The sequence below is a fragment of the Rhea pennata genome, chromosome 10 (assembly GCF_028389875.1).
Source record: "Rhea pennata isolate bPtePen1 chromosome 10, bPtePen1.pri, whole genome shotgun sequence".
Taxonomy (NCBI): domain Eukaryota; kingdom Metazoa; phylum Chordata; class Aves; order Rheiformes; family Rheidae; genus Rhea; species Rhea pennata.
In genome coordinates, this window is record NC_084672.1 from 25033791 (window position 1) to 25053241 (window position 19451).

The window sequence follows — 19451 nt, forward strand, 5'->3', positions numbered from 1 at the left end:
AGCAGCAGCCTTCTTCTTGCCTGGTAGCATGTCCAACAGCAGCAGGTCGAGCTCTGGGCCAGCCAGGAAATGCCTCTCCTCTGGCCTGTGTGTCAGCAGTGCAGAGAGACTGCCAGCGCAGAGCCCCTCCTCAGCAAGCAGGCAGCTCAGCTGGGAGCCCTTAGCTGCCCTGTGCAGCTGGTGCCATATGTGCACTTCTCTTCAGCGCCCTCATGTGGGGGCCCTAGGAGAGAAAGCGTGCAGCCCCACGGACAAAGAGGCAGCACAGAGACCCGTCCATGGATTAGGACACAGCCTATGGAGAGACTTTACCCCAACGAAGCTGAGGTGGGTGCCTAGGGAAGGAGGAAAGGGGCAGAGCAAAGGCTCCTGCCTCTCCCACCTCGCACTGCCTCCCCCTGCCCCGGGCTTAGGAGCTCTGCACCCTCCCCCTGCACCAGTAGTTCATGGAGCTACTGGTGCGGTACATGGAGCCCCCTCTCCAGCAGTTGATGGAGCTGCTGGAGAGAGTCCAGCGTAGGGCTACAAAGATGATCAGAGGGCTGGAGCACCTGCCCTATGAGGAACGGCTGCGAGAGCTGGGCCTCTTTAGCCTGGGGAAGAGAAGACTGGGGTGGGGGGGCGGGATCTTATCAATGTGTACAAGTACCTGAAGGGAGGGTGTCAAGGGGACGAGGACAATGTCTTTTCAGTTGCCCCGTGTGACAGGACAAGAGGCAATGGGCAGAAACTAAAGTACAGGAAGTTCCGCCTGGATGTGAGGGGGAATTTCTTCACTGGGAGAGTGATGGAGCACTGGACCAGGTTGCCCACAGAGGCTGTGGAGTCTCCTCCTCTGGAGATCTTCAAGGCCCGCCTGGATGTAACCCTGTCTACCATGCTCTAAGTGACCCTGCTGAGCAAGGGGGGTGGACTAGATGATCTCCGGAGGTCCCTTCCAACCTTACCGATTCTACGATTCTATGAGCACTCTGCTCACAACAGCCCGGGCCTGCAAGTCCATGATGTGAAAGCCAAGGGTGAGCTGCAGTGTTCTTGGCTCTCTCAGGACAAGCAGAGATCCTGGTAGAGCCAGTGCAGCCTGGAGAATGTCTGCACAGCAGTCCCTGGGTGTCTGTGTTCCTGTGGGAACCAGCAGTGGCTCTTAGAGGCCTGGGAGCAGGCAGAGGTGCTTGGGGTGGGGGACGCTGAGGGTTGCCAGAGGTCGTGTGGAGGGAGGGGGAAGAAGAGCAGATGCAGGTGCTTGCAGGGAGGAGCAGGGCGGAGCTATGTGCCTGTGGGCATTTCTGCCACTGCGATGAGCACAGCTGCCCGCCAAGCAGCTGATCTCCCCTTGACTCCTGGCCAGTGAAGCGCCCACCCTCAACAGCTCTTCTGCTTCAGTCCCTTGCATGTGCTTTCACCATGGCAGGCATTGCTGAAGGCAGGCCTGTGTCTCCTGGCTTCTCTGGGGTGCCCCATGCTGCGTGCTCAGGCAGCAAGGCTGCAGCAAGGGCACCGGCTCCCTTCAGGGGATGAGAACTTGTTGCAGAAAGCTGAGCTGTGCTCCAGCAGGAACTTCCCCAGGAGAGGGACAGGCCTCTGCAGGTGCCGGGAAGAGCAAGGTTTTGTCTCTGTTGTCTGGGAACAAAAGCTGTCCTGAACTGCTTGGAAGGCAGCTCTGCTCACCACTGCACCACCAACGCAGGCGGACTCCGGCCTGCCTCCTGCTCCCCGCAGTTGGTGAACTGGCTCTGCCTCCTCCTTCCAGCCCCCTGCACACACCTTTTCCCCTCTCCCAACCTCTCCAGGCTCTTCCTCGGCATCTCCATACCCCCGCACCTCGGGGGCCGTGGGTTCCTTACAGTCTTTGCCCTTCCGTTCCTGCTCTTGCCTTTTCTGCTCTCTCCTTCCTCTTCTGGACCCGACACGTTCCCACTCCTCCATCACTGGATGCCTCACACTGCTCCCTTCCTTTCCTCCCCTCCCACCATGCAGGTGGCAGAGGGAGAGTGAAGCCATCCTCCAGCGTCAGCATATGCCAGAGGCCAGCCTGAGGACGAGGCACTAGGAGCTGCAGCCATAGCCCTGGCGGTATGCCCCTTGAGGCTTCTCAGGCCCTGGCAGCAGGTGCCTCTGGTGCCCAACTGCACCGTGTCTGAAGAGCGGAAAGGGCATCTGCTGGCACAGCCTGGCCCTGAACCTCCCAGGGAGCCAGGCGTCACAGCCCACGGCACCTGCTGACTGCAGCAGAGGCCTTTGGGGCAGGTAGTTGTGGCCGAGTGGTGAAGGCGATGGACTAGAAATCCACTGGGGTTTCCCCACGCAGGTTCGAATCCTGCCAACTATGGGGCACCATCCCCTTTTGCGCTGCCTGGAAAGACCACGCTGCAGCCCAGCCCTGCAGCCGTGGACCCTCCAGCTGTGCAGGCTACATGTGGCCAGTCTGGTCCTCTTTATGGCAAGATCTGGAAGCAGGACATGGTGTTACCAGTGACATCAGCAGAGCATCCCTTGGAGTCAGAGACCGCGACCTGTGTGCTAGACAAGGGTGGGAGGTCTCCCCACGGGTGGGTTTCTCTCAGCTGGTGCCCTCCAGCTCCCAACAGAGCAGCGGCAGCACGGCCCCTGGGAAGCAAGAAGGGCTGCTCTTGGCCTCGCTGGCAGGTGCCGCATCTTAAGGAAAGGGAAAACGTTCCCCAAGGGTGTCTTGAGGCGGGAAGAGAGCCCAGAGACAGAGAAGCTGCAAGAGGTCCATGCTGGGCTGGCCCCCGCAGCCCTCGCCCTGAGGGGTGGGGAAGCAGTCCAAGGCAAAGAAGACGCTCCAAGAAGAAAAGCAGCCGTGGAGGGGGCACCTGGAGTTGAACCAGGGACCTCTTGATCTGCAGTCAAATGCTCCCCTGCAGCTGTGCCCACTCCTACCGAGGCATCCCTCTGCCAGAACCAGCTGACTCCCTGCTGGATCCCTCTGCCAGAAGCAGCTGTCAGGGGACACAGCTGTCAGGGGACAAGAGAGGAGAGATGGTGCCAGGAGCAAGCCAGGGCCCTTAAGAGCTACAGAGGGTGATGGCGGAAAGAGCTACAGGCCCATAAGAGCTAGATGGGGAAAAGGCAGGAGCAGAGACATTGTTGCCAGTGGCAGGCTGAGGTGGGCTCCTGTGATTGGGAAATAGTGCAAGAACAGAGCCGGAGGGCAGGGAAGGCAGGCAGGCTAGAGTGTGTAAGCACTCTACCCAACGTAGGGGGTAATTTTTTACTTTTTTTTTTTTTTTTGGCAAGGGCAATGCAAGGGTGTGAAATATGCCAAGAGCTGAGGCAAGCCCCCAGTGAGGCAGAAGCATGAGGTCCCACTGAGACTTGAACTCAGATCGCTGGATTCAGAGTCCAGAGTGCTCACCATTACATCATGGGACCCCCTGGCTGCCCCCTTCTTGCTGCTCCGCCACTAGCAGGACAGAGCCACGCAGTCTTGGCTGAGCCGCGGGCTCTCTCTGTCTCCCCGGCTGTGCCCAAGTGGAGCCTTTCTCCAGGGCCATGGGGCACCGTGCAGTCAGAGGGCTCTTCAGGAGAGCAGCCGAGCCCTTTGCAGAAGCCTCTCATGCTTCTCGCAAAGGAGGCAGCACCCTCATTCTGGAGGTGCTGCCTTCCTTCTCCACAGCTGTGGCTTGGGGGGCAGCGGAAGCAGACAGGAGGTCTGGTGCTGAGACAAACGCTGTGCTTGAGGTCAGACCTGCTTCCGATGCATCCCCAGGGAGCATCAGGCTTCTCTGCATCTCCACACAGAAGCCACGGAAGAGACTTTTCCTTCTAGAAGTCCACCTCCTCCCCAGTGCTTAGACCACAGCTGTTTTCCCTCTCTTCGCCTTCCTCCTGACCTTACAGTGAGTGTGCCCTCTGCTCTCTCCAGAAGCACCCCAGTAGCAGTGACGACCGCGGTGTGGAGCCCCTCCTCAACGGGCATTAAGCACTGATCTCCCAGCTGTGGGCTTGGCACGTAAATCCTGCACAGGCCCCAGCTCTCCCAGCATTGCTGGCCCCAAGTGCCAGATCCAGGACACCTGGCGGGGCAGACGGGCTCTCCAAGCTGTGATGTATCCCTCAGCTACATTCCTCTCAGGACCCCTGAGCAAATGCTGTGATAAAAGCTAGTTGCCCCCCTCCCCCTGCCCCTGACTCGATGCAACACCATTGCCCATCTGATACACCTGAAGCAACTGCTGCTTCTCTGAGACGCTCTTGCTAGCGCCGTTCATTAGCTGAGTGACTGTCCCCTGCCTCCTCCGAGCCACGGCTCACCAGGGCAGCTTCCATGGAGGAGCACCCCTCTGCAGACAGGCCTTCTGCATCCACCATCCTGGGCGCACTCACAGCCCACTGGACTCCTTTTGCGATGGAAGAAGTTATGGCATGCCGGACCCAGAGCACTGCAGGAGCCAGGCGAGTCCTCCTCCTCTGGGCTGCGAGGTGCCAGGCTGCTGGTTTCCCCTGGACCCAGGTCCAGCCAGTGGCGAGGCAGACTACGACCTCCAGCCGCCCCCCGCACACGCGCACACGCATTCACAGGGCACCAACACAACTGGCCACACACGCAGCAACAGAGACAGGAGAGCAGTGCCTTCCCAGGCACTGCCCATACAGCCCAGTCCTGCTTCTAAGAAGCGGTGCGCCGCAAACACCCCTTCTCGGGGCTCTCTGGTGTCTGGCCCCAGACCCTGACAGTTAGCAGCAATCCTAGCCATCCTCTGGTGGCACAGTCTGGGATGAGCTCCAGGTCTTCTCCGTTCCTCCAGGACACCCTGGCACCGGCTGCCCCAAAGCTGCCTCGCCCTCAGCAAGAATCACGTGTTCTTTCCTGAATCGTGCTCCACACTCTGGTGGCTTTTACTGTTTACGCCCAGGGAGCGCTTCTCTCATCCCCTGGGATCGCCACGCTGCCTGCCCAAGAAGGGACAGGGTCGTGGCACACGCACGGTGAAAGAGCTGCTCCGGTGGTCTCCTCCTTCTGCAAAACTTGGCGTTTGTGTGTGCAGAGCAGGGCATTTCCTCCCAGCAGCCAGAGAGCTGGAAACATACGCGAGGACACTATCCTGGATGGTCGACTTACTGCCTCAGGGAGGAACGGATCTCAGGAGCCTGCTGCTCCGGCTGTCTGCTCAGAGCAGGGCTGGCACCAACCCTAGAGCAGGTTGCCCAGTGCCTTGCCCTGACAAATTTGAATTTGATATCCAGGGATGGAGAGCCCCAAACTTGCCCGGGCACCAGCTCTCTAAGAGCTCCAGCTCTTAAATCCTCCCCGAGAAAGCTCCCCCTCTCCCCGCCTCTCTCTTATTAGTTAATTCTTACGTGAGTACTGCCCCAGCCTTCCAGGGAGAAACACCCACGCTGCTGCTGCTCTCCCAGGGCAGCGGCACTGACTGCATCATCACTGCCTTGAGAAGGGCAGCCTTTGGGGGATGCTTGAAAGCCCCGGCTGCAGCTAACTCCCTGGCTGGTTAGCTCAGTTGGTTAGAGCGTGGTGCTAATAACGCCAAGGTCGCGGGTTCAATCCCCGCACGGGCCAGCTGGCTCTTTTCCAGAGCCCTGAAACAGCTCTCCCAGAGAGGCTGTGGACTCTCCTGCTCTGCAGATAGTCAAAACCTGCCTGGACATGCTCCAGGTGACTTTGCATGAGCAAAGGGTGGGGGGGGGGCGGGGGCAGCTGGACTGAGGTGAGCTCTGGAGGTCCCTTCCAGTCTCAGCTGTTCTGGGTGATCCTACCAAAGCCTGAACTCACAGTGCCTCAGCCTCTCTCTGCTGTAGTGCTGCTGCATGAGTACTGCACCCTGAGCCAGTGCCCGCCTGCACACCCACCCCATCCCCCAGAAAAGGCTTGCAGAAAGTGCTCAGCCCCGGAACTGGACTCCTGGCAGTGATTTTCCTAGGCCTTGTTGTCAGTCCTCAGCCTTCCAGAGCAGCAGCCTTCTTCTTGCCTGGTGGCATGTCCAACAGCAGCAGGTCGAGCTCTGGGCCAGCCAGGAAATGCCTCTCCTCTGGCCTGTGTGTCAGCAGTGCAGAGAGACTGCCAGCGCAGAGCCCCTCCTCAGCAAGCAGGCAGCTCAGCTGGGAGCCCTTAGCTGCCCTGTGCAGCTGGTGCCATATGTGCACTTCTCTTCAGCGCCCTCATGTGGGGGCCCTAGGAGAGAAAGCGTGCAGCCCCACGGACAAAGAGGCAGCACAGAGACCCGTCCGTGGATTAGGACACAGCCTACGGAGAGACTTTACCCCAAGGAAGCTGAGGTGGGTGCCTAGGGAAGGAGGAAAGGGGCAGAGCAAAGGCTCCTGCCTCTCCCACCTCGCACTGCCTCCCCCTGCCCCGGGCTTAGGAGCTCTGCACCCTCCCCCTGCACCAGTAGTTCATGGAGCTACTGGTGCGGTACATGGAGCCCCCTCTCCAGCAGTTGATGGAGCTGCTGGAGAGAGTCCAGCGTAGGGCTACAAAGATGATCAGAGGGCTGGAGCACCTGCCCTATGAGGAACGGCTGCGAGAGCTGGGCCTCTTTAGCCTGGGGAAGAGAAGACTGGGGTGGGGGGGCGGGATCTTATCAATGTGTACAAGTACCTGAAGGGAGGGTGTCAAGGGGACGAGGACAATGTCTTTTCAGTTGCCCCGTGTGACAGGACAAGAGGCAATGGGCAGAAACTAAAGTACAGGAAGTTCCGCCTGGATGTGAGGGGGAATTTCTTCACTGGGAGAGTGATGGAGCACTGGACCAGGTTGCCCACAGAGGCTGTGGAGTCTCCTCCTCTGGAGATCTTCAAGGCCCGCCTGGATGTAACCCTGTCTACCATGCTCTAAGTGACCCTGCTGAGCAAGGGGGGTGGACTAGATGATCTCCGGAGGTCCCTTCCAACCTTACCGATTCTACGATTCTATGAGCACTCTGCTCACAACAGCCCGGGCCTGCAAGTCCATGATGTGAAAGCCAAGGGTGAGCTGCAGTGTTCTTGGCTCTCTCAGGACAAGCAGAGATCCTGGTAGAGCCAGTGCAGCCTGGAGAATGTCTGCACAGCAGTCCCTGGGTGTCTGTGTTCCTGTGGGAACCAGCAGTGGCTCTTAGAGGCCTGGGAGCAGGCAGAGGTGCTTGGGGTGGGGGACGCTGAGGGTTGCCAGAGGTCGTGTGGAGGGAGGGGGAAGAAGAGCAGGTGCAGGTGCTTGCAGGGAGGAGCAGGGCGGAGCTATGTGCCTGTGGGCATTTCTGCCACTGCGATGAGCACAGCTGCCCGCCAAGCAGCTGGTCTCCCCTTGACTCCTGGCCAGTGAAGCGCCCACCCTCAACAGCTCTTCTGCTTCAGTCCCTTGCATGTGCTTTCACCATGGCAGGCATTGCTGAAGGCAGGCCTGTGTCTCCTGGCTTCTCTGGGGTGCCCCATGCTGCGTGCTCAGGCAGCAAGGCTGCAGCAAGGGCACCGGCTCCCTTCAGGGGATGAGAACTTGTTGCAGAAAGCTGAGCTGTGCTCCAGCAGGAACTTCCCCAGGAGAGGGACAGGCCTCTGCAGGTGCCGGGAAGAGCAAGGTTTTGTCTCTGTTGTCTGGGAACAAAAGCTGTCCTGAACTGCTTGGAAGGCAGCTCTGCTCACCACTGCACCACCAACGCAGGCGGACTCCGGCCTGCCTCCTGCTCCCCGCAGTTCGTGAACTGGCTCTGCCTCCTCCTTCCAGCCCCCTGCACACACCTTTTCCCCTCTCCCAACCTCTCCAGGCTCTTCCTCGGCATCTCCATACCCCCGCACCTCGGGGGCCGTGGGTTCCTTACAGTCTTTGCCCTTCCGTTCCTGCTCTTGCCTTTTCTGCTCTCTCCTTCCTCTTCTGGACCCGACACGTTCCCACTCCTCCATCACTGGATGCCTCACACTGCTCCCTTCCTTTCCTCCCCTCCCACCATGCAGGTGGCAGAGGGAGAGTGAAGCCATCCTCCAGCGTCAGCATATGCCAGAGGCCAGCCTGAGGACGAGGCACTAGGAGCTGCAGCCATAGCCCTGGCGGTATGCCCCTTGAGGCTTCTCAGGCCCTGGCAGCAGGTGCCTCTGGTGCCCAACTGCACCGTGTCTGAAGAGCGGAAAGGGCATCTGATGGCACAGCCTGGCCCTGAACCTCCCAGGGAGCCAGGCGTCACAGCCCACGGCACCTGCTGACTGCAGCAGAGGCCTTTGGGGCAGGTAGTTGTGGCCGAGTGGTGAAGGCGATGGACTAGAAATCCACTGGGGTTTCCCCACGCAGGTTTGAATCCTGCCAACTATGGGGCACCATCCCCTTTTGCGCTGCCTGGAAAGACCACGCTGCAGCCCAGCCCTGCAGCCGTGGACCCTCCAGCTGTGCAGGCTACATGTGGCCAGTCTGGTCCTCTTTATGGCAAGATCTGGAAGCAGGACATGGTGTTACCAGTGACATCAGCAGAGCATCCCTTGGAGTCAGAGACCGCGACCTGTGTGCTAGACAAGGGTGGGAGGTCTCCCCACGGGTGGGTTTCTCTCAGCTGGTGCCCTCCAGCTCCCAACAGAGCAGCGGCAGCACGGCCCCTGGGAAGCAAGAAGGGCTGCTCTTGGCCTCGCTGGCAGGTGCCGCATCTTAAGGAAAGGGAAAACGTTCCCCAAGGGTGTCTTGAGGCGGGAAGAGAGCCCAGAGACAGAGAAGCTGCAAGAGGTCCATGCTGGGCTGGCCCCCGCAGCCCTCGCCCTGAGGGGTGGGGAAGCAGTCCAAGGCAAAGCAGACGCTCCAAGAAGAAAAGCAGCCGTGGAGGGGGCACCTGGAGTTGAACCAGGGACCTCTTGATCTGCAGTCAAATGCTCTCCCACTGAGCTACACCCCCTGCAGCTGTGCCCACTCCTACCGAGGCATCCCTCTGCCAGAACCAGCTGACTCCCTGCTGGATCCCTCTGCCAGAAGCAGCTGTCAGGGGACAAGAGAGGAGAGATGGTGCCAGGAGCAAGCCAGGGCCCTTAAGAGCTACAGAGGGTGATGGCGGAAAGAGCTACAGGCCCATAAGAGCTAGATGGGGAAAAGGCAGGAGCAGAGACATTGTTGCCAGTGGCAGGCTGAGGTGGGCTCCTGTGATTGGGAAATAGTGCAAGAACAGAGCCGGAGGGCAGGGAAGGCAGGCAGGCTAGAGTGTGTAAGCACTCTACCCAACGTAGGGGGTAATTTTTTACTTTTTTTTTTTTTTTTGGCAAGGGCAATGCAAGGGTGTGAAATATGCCAAGAGCTGAGGCAAGCCCCCAGTGAGGCAGAAGCATGAGGTCCCACTGAGACTTGAACTCAGATCGCTGGATTCAGAGTCCAGAGTGCTCACCATTACATCATGGGACCCCCTGGCTGCCCCCTTCTTGCTGCTCCGCCACTAGCAGGACAGAGCCACGCAGTCTTGGCTGAGCCGCGGGCTCTCTCTGTCTCCCCGGCTGTGCCCAAGTGGAGCCTTTCTCCAGGGCCATGGGGCACCGTGCAGTCAGAGGGCTCTTCAGGAGAGCAGCCGAGCCCTTTGCAGAAGCCTCTCATGCTTCTCGCAAAGGAGGCAGCACCCTCATTCTGGAGGTGCTGCCTTCCTTCTCCACAGCTGTGGCTTGGGGGGCAGCGGAAGCAGACAGGAGGTCTGTTGCTGAGACAAACGCTGTGCTTGAGGTCAGACCTGCTTCCGATGCATCCCCAGGGAGCATCAGGCTTCTCTGCATCTCCACACAGAAGCCACGGAAGAGACTTTTCCTTCTACAAGTCCACCTCCTCCCCAGTGCTTAGACCACAGCTGTTTTCCCTCTCTTCGCCTTCCTCCTGACCTTACAGTGAGTGTGCCCTCTGCTCTCTCCAGAAGCACCCCAGTAGCAGTGACGACCGCGGTGTGGAGCCCCTCCTCAACGGACATTAAGCACTGATCTCCCAGCTGTGGGCTTGGCACGTAAATCCTGCACAGGCCCCAGCTCTCCCAGCATTGCTGGCCCCAAGTGCCAGATCCAGGACACCTGGCGGGGCAGACGGGCTCTCCAAGCTGTGATGTATCCCTCAGCTACATTCCTCTCAGGACCCCTGAGCAAATGCTGTGATAAAAGCTAGTTGCCCCCCTCCCCCTGCCCCTGACTCGATGCAACACCATTGCCCATCTGATACACCTGAAGCAACTGCTGCTTCTCTGAGACGCTCTTGCTAGCGCCGTTCATTAGCTGAGTGACTGTCCCCTGCCTCCTCCGAGCCACGGCTCACCAGGGCAGCTTCCATGGAGGAGCACCCCTCTGCAGACAGGCCTTCTGCATCCACCATCCTGGGCGCACTCACAGCCCACTGGACTCCTTTTGCGATGGAAGAAGTTATGGCATGCCGGACCCAGAGCACTGCAGGAGCCAGGCGAGTCCTCCTCCTCTGGGCTGCGAGGTGCCAGGCTGCTGGTTTCCCCTGGACCCAGGTCCAGCCAGTGGCGAGGCAGACTACGACCTCCAGCCGCCCCCCGCACACGCGCACACGCATTCACAGGGCACCAACACAACTGGCCACACACGCAGCAACAGAGACAGGAGAGCAGTGCCTTCCCAGGCACTGCCCATACAGCCCAGTCCTGCTTCTAAGAAGCGGTGCGCCGCAAACACCCCTTCTCGGGGCTCTCTGGTGTCTGGCCCCAGACCCTTACAGTTAGCAGCAATCCTAGCCATCCTCTGGTGGCACAGTCTGGGATGAGCTCCAGGTCTTCTCCGTTCCTCCAGGACACCCTGGCACCGGCTGCCCCAAAGCTGCCTCGCCCTCAGCAAGAATCACGTGTTCTTTCCTGAATCGTGCTCCACACTCTGGTGGCTTTTACTGTTTACGCCCAGGGAGCGCTTCTCTCATCCCCTGGGATCGCCACGCTGCCTGCCCAAGAAGGGACAGGGTCGTGGCACACGCACGGTGAAAGAGCTGCTCCGGTGGTCTCCTCCTTCTGCAAAACTTGGCGTTTGTGTGTGCAGAGCAGGGCATTTCCTCCCAGCAGCCAGAGAGCTGGAAACATACGCGAGGACACTATCCTGGATGGTCGACTTACTGCCTCAGGGAGGAACGGATCTCAGGAGCCTGCTGCTCCGGCTGTCTGCTCAGAGCAGGGCTGGCACCAACCCTAGAGCAGGTTGCCCAGTGCCTTGCCCTGACAAATTTGAATTTGATATCCAGGGATGGAGAGCCCCAAACTTGCCCGGGCACCAGCTCTCTAAGAGCTCCAGCTCTTAAATCCTCCCCGAGAAAGCTCCCCCTCTCCCCGCCTCTCTCTTATTAGTTAATTCTTACGTGAGTACTGCCCCAGCCTTCCAGGGAGAAACACCCACGCTGCTGCTGCTCTCCCAGGGCAGCGGCACTGACTGCATCATCACTGCCTTGAGAAGGGCAGCCTTTGGGGGATGCTTGAAAGCCCCGGCTGCAGCTAACTCCCTGGCTGGTTAGCTCAGTTGGTTAGAGCGTGGTGCTAATAACGCCAAGGTCGCGGGTTCAATCCCCGCACGGGCCAGCTGGCTCTTTTCCAGAGCCCTGAAACAGCTCTCCCAGAGAGGCTGTGGACTCTCCTGCTCTGCAGATAGTCAAAACCTGCCTGGACATGCTCCAGGTGACTTTGCATGAGCAAAGGGTGGGGGGGGGGGCGGGGGCAGCTGGACTGAGGTGAGCTCTGGAGGTCCCTTCCAGTCTCAGCTGTTCTGGGTGATCCTACCAAAGCCTGAACTCACAGTGCCTCAGCCTCTCTCTGCTGTAGTGCTGCTGCATGAGTACTGCACCCTGAGCCAGTGCCCGCCTGCACACCCACCCCATCCCCCAGAAAAGGCTTGCAGAAAGTGCTCAGCCCCGGAACTGGACTCCTGGCAGTGATTTTCCTAGGCCTTGTTGTCAGTCCTCAGCCTTCCAGAGCAGCAGCCTTCTTCTTGCCTGGTAGCATGTCCAACAGCAGCAGGTCGAGCTCTGGGCCAGCCAGGAAATGCCTCTCCTCTGGCCTGTGTGTCAGCAGTGCAGAGAGACTGCCAGCGCAGAGCCCCTCCTCAGCAAGCAGGCAGCTCAGCTGGGAGCCCTTAGCTGCCCTGTGCAGCTGGTGCCATATGTGCACTTCTCTTCAGCGCCCTCATGTGGGGGCCCTAGGAGAGAAAGCGTGCAGCCCCACGGACAAAGAGGCAGCACAGAGACCCGTCCGTGGATTAGGACACAGCCTACGGAGAGACTTTACCCCAAGGAAGCTGAGGTGGGTGCCTAGGGAAGGAGGAAAGGGGCAGAGCAAAGGCTCCTGCCTCTCCCACCTCGCACTGCCTCCCCCTGCCCCGGGCTTAGGAGCTCTGCACCCTCCCCCTGCACCAGTAGTTCATGGAGCTACTGGTGCGGTACATGGAGCCCCCTCTCCAGCAGTTGATGGAGCTGCTGGAGAGAGTCCAGCGTAGGGCTACAAAGATGATCAGAGGGCTGGAGCACCTGCCCTATGAGGAACGGCTGCGAGAGCTGGGCCTCTTTAGCCTGGGGAAGAGAAGACTGGGGTGGGGGGGCGGGATCTTATCAATGTGTACAAGTACCTGAAGGGAGGGTGTCAAGGGGACGAGGACAATGTCTTTTCAGTTGCCCCGTGTGACAGGACAAGAGGCAATGGGCAGAAACTAAAGTACAGGAAGTTCCGCCTGGATGTGAGGGGGAATTTCTTCACTGGGAGAGTGATGGAGCACTGGACCAGGTTGCCCACAGAGGCTGTGGAGTCTCCTCCTCTGGAGATCTTCAAGGCCCGCCTGGATGTAACCCTGTCTACCATGCTCTAAGTGACCCTGCTGAGCAAGGGGGGTGGACTAGATGATCTCCGGAGGTCCCTTCCAACCTTACCGATTCTACGATTCTATGAGCACTCTGCTCACAACAGCCCGGGCCTGCAAGTCCATGATGTGAAAGCCAAGGGTGAGCTGCAGTGTTCTTGGCTCTCTCAGGACAAGCAGAGATCCTGGTAGAGCCAGTGCAGCCTGGAGAATGTCTGCACAGCAGTCCCTGGGTGTCTGTGTTCCTGTGGGAACCAGCAGTGGCTCTTAGAGGCCTGGGAGCAGGCAGAGGTGCTTGGGGTGGGGGACGCTGAGGGTTGCCAGAGGTCGTGTGGAGGGAGGGGGAAGAAGAGCAGATGCAGGTGCTTGCTGGGAGGAGCAGGGCGGAGCTATGTGCCTGTGGGCATTTCTGCCACTGCGATGAGCACAGCTGCCCGCCAAGCAGCTGGTCTCCCCTTGACTCCTGGCCAGTGAAGCGCCCACCCTCAACAGCTCTTCTGCTTCAGTCCCTTGCATGTGCTTTCACCATGGCAGGCATTGCTGAAGGCAGGCCTGTGTCTCCTGGCTTCTCTGGGGTGCCCCATGCTGCGTGCTCAGGCAGCAAGGCTGCAGCAAGGGCACCGGCTCCCTTCAGGGGATGAGAACTTGTTGCAGAAAGCTGAGCTGTGCTCCAGCAGGAACTTCCCCAGGAGAGGGACAGGCCTCTGCAGGTGCCGGGAAGAGCAAGGTTTTGTCTCTGTTGTCTGGGAACAAAAGCTGTCCTGAACTGCTTGGAAGGCAGCTCTGCTCACCACTGCACCACCAACGCAGGCGGACTCCGGCCTGCCTCCTGCTCCCCGCAGTTGGTGAACTGGCTCTGCCTCCTCCTTCCAGCCCCCTGCACACACCTTTTCCCCTCTCCCAACCTCTCCAGGCTCTTCCTCGGCATCTCCATACCCCCGCACCTCGGGGGCCGTGGGTTCCTTACAGTCTTTGCCCTTCCGTTCCTGCTCTTGCCTTTTCTGCTCTCTCCTTCCTCTTCTGGACCCGACACGTTCCCACTCCTCCATCACTGGATGCCTCACACTGCTCCCTTCCTTTCCTCCCCTCCCACCATGCAGATGGCAGAGGGAGAGTGAAGCCATCCTCCAGCGTCAGCATATGCCAGAGGCCAGCCTGAGGACGAGGCACTAGGAGCTGCAGCCATAGCCCTGGCGGTATGCCCCTTGAGGCTTCTCAGGCCCTGGCAGCAGGTGCCTCTGGTGCCCAACTGCACCGTGTCTGAAGAGCGGAAAGGGCATCTGCTGGCACAGCCTGGCCCTGAACCTCCCAGGGAGCCAGGCGTCACAGCCCACGGCACCTGCTGACTGCAGCAGAGGCCTTTGGGGCAGGTAGTTGTGGCCGAGTGGTGAAGGCGATGGACTAGAAATCCACTGGGGTTTCCCCACGCAGGTTCGAATCCTGCCAACTATGGGGCACCATCCCTTTTTGCGCTGCCTGGAAAGACCACGCTGCAGCCCAGCCCTGCAGCCGTGGACCCTCCAGCTGTGCAGGCTACATGTGGCCAGTCTGGTCCTCTTTATGGCAAGATCTGGAAGCAGGACATGGTGTTACCAGTGACATCGGCAGAGCATCCCTTGGAGTCAGAGACCGCGACCTGTGTGCTAGACAAGGGTGGGAGGTCTCCCCACGGGTGGGTTTCTCTCAGCTGGTGCCCTCCAGCTCCCAACAGAGCAGCGGCAGCACGGCCCCTGGGAAGCAAGAAGGGCTGCTCTTGGCCTCGCTGGCAGGTGCCGCATCTTAAGGAAAGGGAAAACGTTCCCCAAGGGTGTCTTGAGGCGGGAAGAGAGCCCAGAGACAGAGAAGCTGCAAGAGGTCCATGCTGGGCTGGCCCCCGCAGCCCTCGCCCTGAGGGGTGGGGAAGCAGTCCAAGGCAAAGCAGACGCTCCAAGAAGAAAAGCAGCCGTGGAGGGGGCACCTGGAGTTGAACCAGAGACCTCTTGATCTGCAGTCAAATGCTCCCCTGCAGCTGTGCCCACTCCTACCGAGGCATCCCTCTGCCAGAACCAGCTGACTCCCTGCTGGATCCCTCTGCCAGAAGCAGCTGTCAGGGGACACAGCTGTCAGGGGACAAGAGAGGAGAGATGGTGCCAGGAGCAAGCCAGGGCCCTTAAGAGCTACAGAGGGTGATGGCGGAAAGAGCTACAGGCCCATAAGAGCTAGATGGGGAAAAGGCAGGAGCAGAGACATTGTTGCCAGTGGCAGGCTGAGGTGGGCTCCTGTGATTGGGAAATAGTGCAAGAACAGAGCCGGAGGGCAGGGAAGGCAGGCAGGCTAGAGTGTGTAAGCACTCTACCCAACGTAGGGGGTAATTTTTTACTTTTTTTTTTTTTTTGGCAAGGGCAATGCAAGGGTGTGAAATATGCCAAGAGCTGAGGCAAGCCCCCAGTGAGGCAGAAGCATGAGGTCCCACTGAGACTTGAACTCAGATCACTGGATTCAGAGTCCAGAGTGCTCACCATTACATCATGGGACCCCCTGGCTGCCCCCTTCTTGCTGCTCCGCCACTAGCAGGACAGAGCCACGCAGTCTTGGCTGAGCCGCGGGCTCTCTCTGTCTCCCCGGCTGTGCCCAAGTGGAGCCTTTCTCCAGGGCCATGGGGCACCGTGCAGTCAGAGGGCTCTTCAGGAGAGCAGCCGAGCCCTTTGCAGAAGCCTCTCATGCTTCTCGCAAAGGAGGCAGCACCCTCATTCTGGAGGTGCTGCCTTCCTTCTCCACAGCTGTGGCTTGGGGGGCAGCGGAAGCAGACAGGAGGTCTGGTGCTGAGACAAACGCTGTGCTTGAGGTCAGACCTGCTTCCGATGCATCCCCAGGGAGCATCAGGCTTCTCTGCATCTCCACACAGAAGCCACGGAAGAGACTTTTCCTTCTACAAGTCCACCTCCTCCCCAGTGCTTAGACCACAGCTGTTTTCCCTCTCTTCGCCTTCCTCCTGACCTTACAGTGAGTGTGCCCTCTGCTCTCTCCAGAAGCACCCCAGTAGCAGTGACGACCGCGGTGTGGAGCCCCTCCTCAACGGACATTAAGCACTGATCTCCCAGCTGTGGGCTTGGCACGTAAATCCTGCACAGGCCCCAGCTCTCCCAGCATTGCTGGCCCCAAGTGCCAGATCCAGGACACCTGGCGGGGCAGACGGGCTCTCCAAGCTGTGATGTATCCCTCAGCTACATTCCTCTCAGGACCCCTGAGCAAATGCTGTGATAAAAGCTAGTTGCCCCCCTCCCCCTGCCCCTGACTCGATGCAACACCATTGCCCATCTGATACACCTGAAGCAACTGCTGCTTCTCTGAGACGCTCTTGCTAGCGCCGTTCATTAGCTGAGTGACTGTCCCCTGCCTCCTCCGAGCCACGGCTCACCAGGGCAGCTTCCATGGAGGAGCACCCCTCTGCAGACAGGCCTTCTGCATCCACCATCCTGGGCGCACTCACAGCCCACTGGACTCCTTTTGCGATGGAAGAAGTTATGGCATGCCGGACCCAGAGCACTGCAGGAGCCAGGCGAGTCCTCCTCCTCTGGGCTGCGAGGTGCCAGGCTGCTGGTTTCCCCTGGACCCAGGTCCAGCCAGTGGCGAGGCAGACTACGACCTCCAGCCGCCCCCCGCACACGCGCACACGCATTCACAGGGCACCAACACAACTGGCCACACACGCAGCAACAGAGACAGGAGAGCAGTGCCTTCCCAGGCACTGCCCATACAGCCCAGTCCTGCTTCTAAGAAGCGGTGCGCCGCAAACACCCCTTCTCGGGGCTCTCTGGTGTCTGGCCCCAGACCCTGACAGTTAGCAGCAATCCTAGCCATCCTCTGGTGGCACAGTCTGGGATGAGCTCCAGGTCTTCTCCGTTCCTCCAGGACACCCTGGCACCGGCTGCCCCAAAGCTGCCTCGCCCTCAGCAAGAATCACGTGTTCTTTCCTGAATCGTGCTCCACACTCTGGTGGCTTTTACTGTTTACGCCCAGGGAGCGCTTCTCTCATCCCCTGGGATCGCCACGCTGCCTGCCCAAGAAGGGACAGGGTCGTGGCACACGCACGGTGAAAGAGCTGCTCCGGTGGTCTCCTCCTTCTGCAAAACTTGGCGTTTGTGTGTGCAGAGCAGGGCATTTCCTCCCAGCAGCCAGAGAGCTGGAAACATACGCGAGGACACTATCCTGGATGGTCGACTTACTGCCTCAGGGAGGAACGGATCTCAGGAGCCTGCTGCTCCGGCTGTCTGCTCAGAGCAGGGCTGGCACCAACCCTAGAGCAGGTTGCCCAGTGCCTTGCCCTGACAAATTTGAATTTGATATCCAGGGATGGAGAGCCCCAAACTTGCCCGGGCACCAGCTCTCTAAGAGCTCCAGCTCTTAAATCCTCCCCGAGAAAGCTCCCCCTCTCCCCGCCTCTCTCTTATTAGTTAATTCTTACGTGAGTACTGCCCCAGCCTTCCAGGGAGAAACACCCACGCTGCTGCTGCTCTCCCAGGGCAGCGGCACTGACTGCATCATCACTGCCTTGAGAAGGGCAGCCTTTGGGGGACGCTTGAAAGCCCCGGCTGCAGCTAACTCCCTGGCTGGTTAGCTCAGTTGGTTAGAGCGTGGTGCTAATAACGCCAAGGTCGCGGGTTCAATCCCCGCACGGGCCAGCTGGCTCTTTTCCAGAGCCCTGAAACAGCTCTCCCAGAGAGGCTGTGGACTCTCCTGCTCTGCAGATAGTCAAAACCTGCCTGGACATGCTCCAGGTGACTTTGCATGAGCAAAGGGTGGGGGGGGGCGGGGGCAGCTGGACTGAGGTGAGCTCTGGAGGTCCCTTCCAGTCTCAGCTGTTCTGGGTGATCCTACCAAAGCCTGAACTCACAGTGCCTCAGCCTCTCTCTGCTGTAGTGCTGCTGCATGAGTACTGCACCCTGAGCCAGTGCCCGCCTGCACACCCACCCCATCCCCCAGAAAAGGCTTGCAGAAAGTGCTCAGCCCCGGAACTGGACTCCTGGCAGTGATTTTCCTAGGCCTTGTTGTCAGTCCTCAGCCTTCCAGAGCAGCAGCCTTCTTCTTGCCTGGTAGCATGTCCAACAGCAGCAGGTCGAGCTCTGGGCCAGCCAGGAAATGCCTCTCCTCTGGCCTGTGTGTCAGCAGTGCAGAGAGACTGCCAGCGCAGAGCCCCTCCTCAGCAAGCAGGCAGCTCAGCTGGGAGCCCTTAGCTGCCCTGTGCAGCTGGTGCCATATGTGCACTTCTCTTCAGCGCCCTCATGTGGGGGCCCTAGGAGAGAAAGCGTGCAGCCCCACGGACAAAGAGGCAGCACAGAGACCCGTCCGTGGATTAGGACACAGCCTACGGAGAGACTTTACCCCAAGGAAGCTGAGGTGGGTGCCTAGGGAAGGAGGAAAGGGGCAGAGCAAAGGCTCCTGCCTCTCCCACCTCGCACTGCCTCCCCCTGCCCCAGGCTTAGGAGCTCTGCACCCTCCCCCTGCACCAGTAGTTCATGGAGCTACTGGTGCGGTACATGGAGCCCCCTCTCCAGCAGTTGATGGAGCTGCTGGAGAGAGTCCAGCGTAGGGCTACAAAGATGATCAGAGGGCTGGAGCACCTGCCCTATGAGGAACGGCTGCGAGAGCTGGGCCTCTTTAGCCTGGGGAAGAGAAGACTGGGGTGGGGGGGCGGGATCTTATCAATGTGTACAAGTACCTGAAGGGAGGGTGTCAAGGGGACGAGGACAATGTCTTTTCAGTTGCCCCGTGTGACAGGACAAGAGGCAATGGGCAGAAACTAAAGTACAGGAAGTTCCGCCTGGATGTGAGGGGGAATTTCTTCACTGGGAGAGTGATGGAGCACTGGACCAGGTTGCCCACAGAGGCTGTGGAGTCTCCTCCTCTGGAGATCTTCAAGGCCCGCCTGGATGTAACCCTGTCTACCATGCTCTAAGTGACCCTGCTGAGCAAGGGGGGTGGACTAGATGATCTCCGGAGGTCCCTTCCAACCTTACCGATTCTACGATTCTATGAGCACTCTGCTCACAACAGCCCGGGCCTGCAAGTCCATGATGTGAAAGCCAAGGGTGAGCTGCAGTGTTCTTGGCTCTCTCAGGACAAGCAGAGATCCTGGTAGAGCCAGTGCAGCCTGGAGAATGTCTGCACAGCAGTCCCTGGGTGTCTGTGTTCCTGTGGGAACCAGCAGTGGCTCTTAGAGGCCTGGGAGCAGGCAGAGGTGCTTGGGGTGGGGGACGCTGAGGGTTGCCAGAGGTCGTGTGGAGGGAGGGGGAAGAAGAGCAGATGCAGGTGCTTGCTGGGAGGAGCAGGGCGGAGCTATGTGCCTGTGGGCATTTCTGCCACTGCGATGAGCACAGCTGCCCGCCAAGCAGCTGGTCTCCCCTTGACTCCTGGCCAGTGAAGCGCCCACCCTCAACAGCTCTTCTGCTTCAGTCCCTTGCATGTGCTTTCACCATGGCAGGCATTGCTGAAGGCAGGCCTGTGTCTCCTGGCTTCTCTGGGGTGCCCCATGCTGCGTGCTCAGGCAGCAAGGCTGCAGCAAGGGCACCGGCTCCCTTCAGGGGATGAGAACTTGTTGCAGAAAGCTGAGCTGTGCTCCAGCAGGAACTTCCCCAGGAGAGGGACAGGCCTCTGCAGGTGCCGGGAAGAGCAAGGTTTTGTCTCTGTTGTCTGGGAACAAAAGCTGTCCTGAACTGCTTGGAAGGCAGCTCTGCTCA

The 19451-nt window shown here is 59.5% G+C and overlaps 10 non-coding genes across 10 annotated transcripts; 6 read left to right on the forward strand and 4 right to left on the reverse strand.

The window, feature by feature from the left end:
* The first annotated feature begins 2247 nt into the window (after positions 1–2247).
* Positions 2248–2329, forward strand: TRNAS-AGA (transfer RNA serine (anticodon AGA)). The gene has a single exon. It is a non-coding gene; the product is annotated as a tRNA-Ser (tRNA).
* A 992-nt stretch (positions 2330–3321) lies between these two features.
* On the reverse strand, positions 3322–3393 carry TRNAQ-CUG (transfer RNA glutamine (anticodon CUG)). Its single transcript has one exon. It is a non-coding gene; the product is annotated as a tRNA-Gln (tRNA).
* Positions 3394–5465: 2072 nt separating this feature from the next.
* Positions 5466–5539, forward strand: TRNAI-AAU (transfer RNA isoleucine (anticodon AAU)). The gene has a single exon. It is a non-coding gene; the product is annotated as a tRNA-Ile (tRNA).
* A 2636-nt stretch (positions 5540–8175) lies between these two features.
* On the forward strand, positions 8176–8257 carry TRNAS-AGA (transfer RNA serine (anticodon AGA)). The gene has a single exon. It is a non-coding gene; the product is annotated as a tRNA-Ser (tRNA).
* A 496-nt stretch (positions 8258–8753) lies between these two features.
* Positions 8754–8825, reverse strand: TRNAC-GCA (transfer RNA cysteine (anticodon GCA)). Its single transcript has one exon. It is a non-coding gene; the product is annotated as a tRNA-Cys (tRNA).
* A 425-nt stretch (positions 8826–9250) lies between these two features.
* TRNAQ-CUG (transfer RNA glutamine (anticodon CUG)) lies at positions 9251–9322 on the reverse strand. The gene has a single exon. It is a non-coding gene; the product is annotated as a tRNA-Gln (tRNA).
* Positions 9323–11394: 2072 nt separating this feature from the next.
* Positions 11395–11468, forward strand: TRNAI-AAU (transfer RNA isoleucine (anticodon AAU)). Its single transcript has one exon. It is a non-coding gene; the product is annotated as a tRNA-Ile (tRNA).
* A 2637-nt stretch (positions 11469–14105) lies between these two features.
* TRNAS-AGA (transfer RNA serine (anticodon AGA)) lies at positions 14106–14187 on the forward strand. Its single transcript has one exon. It is a non-coding gene; the product is annotated as a tRNA-Ser (tRNA).
* A 991-nt stretch (positions 14188–15178) lies between these two features.
* On the reverse strand, positions 15179–15250 carry TRNAQ-CUG (transfer RNA glutamine (anticodon CUG)). Its single transcript has one exon. It is a non-coding gene; the product is annotated as a tRNA-Gln (tRNA).
* Positions 15251–17322: 2072 nt separating this feature from the next.
* On the forward strand, positions 17323–17396 carry TRNAI-AAU (transfer RNA isoleucine (anticodon AAU)). Its single transcript has one exon. It is a non-coding gene; the product is annotated as a tRNA-Ile (tRNA).
* The last annotated feature ends 2055 nt before the right edge of the window (positions 17397–19451 follow it).